Source organism: Triticum aestivum, unplaced genomic scaffold (assembly GCF_018294505.1).
Source record: "Triticum aestivum cultivar Chinese Spring unplaced genomic scaffold, IWGSC CS RefSeq v2.1 scaffold30231, whole genome shotgun sequence".
Classification (NCBI taxonomy): domain Eukaryota; kingdom Viridiplantae; phylum Streptophyta; class Magnoliopsida; order Poales; family Poaceae; genus Triticum; species Triticum aestivum.
Window position 1 is genome coordinate 15672 of NW_025229576.1, and position 2492 is coordinate 18163.

Sequence of the window (2492 nt, forward strand, 5' to 3'; positions counted from 1 at the left end):
AAGCCATCCTTCCACTCGGAGGCTTAGCTGCAGCCTCGTGCTCGCTTAAGTTATAAAAATCCTACCGAGTGAAGAGCAATCCTCTCACTCGGGGGCTTAGCTGCAGTCCAAGCACTCGCCTAAGTTTATCAAAATCCTACCGAGTGGTAAGCCAGCCTTCCACTCGGAGGCTTAGCTGCAGCCTCGTGCTCGCCTAAGTTATAAAAATCCTACTGAGTGAAGAGCAATCCTCTCACTCGGGGGCTTAGCTGCAGTCCAAGCGCTCGCCTAAGTTACAAAAATCCTACCGAGTGAAGAGCGACCCTCTCACTCGGAGGCTTAGCTGCAGTCCAAGCGCTCGCCTAAGCACAGGCACCTTGCTTTGAACCTGCAAAGGACATTTTGAGCCGAAGGCAATCATATTCAAGCGTCAAATTCAAGTTTGAATCGATGTCTAAAGGAACCGAAAGTGCTCAGGCGTCAAGCCTGTTAAAGTTTGTCGGAGACAATTCCACTCGGCATACCGAGGAAAATTTAAAAGAGTCGAGCCAGAAGAAGTTTTTTACCCCTCCTGTGGAGGGCTGGAAGGTGCAACAAATTCATCAAGGTCAATTCCGTCGGCGATCCGAGTGGCAGCTGCAAGGAAAGTCTCCATAAAGGACCTGAAGTCGTGCTTCTTGGTATTGGCCACCCGAAGAGCCGCCAGCTTCTCCTCTCGTGCATCTTTGCAGTGGACTCGGGCCAGACACAGAGCGACATCTGCACCACACCGAGCCGAGGACTTCTTCCATTCCTGCACTCGACCAGGGATCGTGTTCAAGCGGGCCATTAGTGACTCAAGGTCATTCTGAAGTGTCTCCTCAGGCCAGAGCGTCGAGTCGATGCGAGATGTGGCGGCCTTCAGCCTTGCGAGATAATCCACGACAGCTGCAACGCGAGACTCCAGTCGGAAAATATCCATGGCAACCTCGTCATTCACCGGAGAATTGACAGGGTCAAGGTTTGGCTCCAGTCGGCTGGTTTCTTCTTCAAAGTTTTGACAAAATTCTGCAAGGGTGTTCACTAAGTCAAGGGGATAGTCGAATGGAAGAAGCCACAGTTGGAAATATTTGCCAAACATGGAGGTTTACCTTCGAGCATAAGAAACAGCTTCTTGGCAAAGCCACTCAGGAAGGCCTCCAGTTCAGTCTTCTTCTCAGTCAATTTGCTGACTTGGTCGGTCAAGGCAGCTTTGTCAGTTCTCAGTCGACTGACTTCTTTGTTGGCAATCCCAAGAGCAGTTTTCAGGTTGGTATTGTCTTGTTCGAGCTTGGTGACTGAAGCTAACTTCTCGTCAGCAAGCTTAATCCTCTCAGCTAGCTCAAGGTCTTTCTTCTGCTGGGCCTCCCTTACCTTACCTGCAAGACACAGCAAGATCAGATGTTGAAACAAGCAAGAGGAAAAGCAGTCGTCAAGGTCTCACCAAACATACCTTCAGTCTCCTCCTTTGCCTTTGTCAGCTTCTCCTGAACCAGCTTCAAGCTCAGCTCGACTTGAGTATGCTTCTGTTCCAGTTCTGAGTAGCGAGTCACAAGATCACAAGAGTTCTGCGAAGAACCAATCGACTAAATGTCAAAAATAATTCACTTCCGAGTGAAAAGGGAAAAACACACGTTTCTAAGACTACAGCCGAACACAAGCATTCGACCGTAGTCTCGGGGACTACACCCAGTGGGTGCACTCAGCGTGCCCCCACTAATCCTGTTGAAGACAAAGTCGACCAGTCGACCTCAAAAAAAAAAAAAACAGTGTGCGAGACGCATTCTCTAAGACTGTGATCAACTGCAAGCAGTCGACCACAGTCTCGGGGACTACACCCAGTGGGTGCACTCAGCGTGCCCCCACCGGTTTGCGAAATCCAGTCGACCAGTCGACTGACAAAAAGATTGACATCATAAAGCCTAAGGCCGACTGCCAGCAGTCGACCTTAGCCTTGGGGACTACACCCAGCGGGTGCACTCAGCGTGCCCCCGCTGACACGGAGTTTATTCGACACACCCAGTGGGTGACTAATATAAATCCCGGAAAAGAAAAGTTTTTGGTAGCATATCCAACAGAGCAAGCAGCAGTCGACTGACCTGGACATTGCTTTGGAGGGCAGAGCTGGCGTCATAAGCTGCCTGGCTCGCATCCCGGATGGTCTTCAGCTGCTCCATCATGAGCCCCGCCTGGCGTATTGCCTCCTTCGCTGCGCCAGCTTGGTCCTCTGGGACGTGGTGAGTCGTGAAGAGGGAGGGCGGCTGAGCACTCGTCAGTGGACTCGCGAAGGACACCGTGTGTCGAGTGGTGTTCCCTTCCTCCACAGTCAGAGTCTCAGGCGCCGTCGCATCCTGAGGCACCTTACCAGCGGGCGTTTTCCGACTCTTCCTGCGTGCCAGCAGTTCTTCATCCTCGTCGTCGTCAGGAAGATCGATAACAGTATGGGGCGGAACTGCGAAGAAGAATCAGGATCAGAAGTCGCGAGTTAATCGACT

General features: G+C 51.6%; 1 long non-coding RNA gene across 1 annotated transcript; it reads right to left on the minus strand.

The window, feature by feature from the left end:
• Positions 1–1327: 1327 nt before the first annotated feature.
• Positions 1328–2156, minus strand: LOC123175152 (uncharacterized). Its single transcript, XR_006487663.1, has 3 exons — positions 2097–2156; positions 1451–1565; positions 1328–1376 (listed from the first exon to the last, which is right to left on the minus strand). It is a non-coding gene; the product is annotated as an uncharacterized lncRNA (long non-coding RNA).
• Positions 2157–2492: the final 336 nt, after the last annotated feature.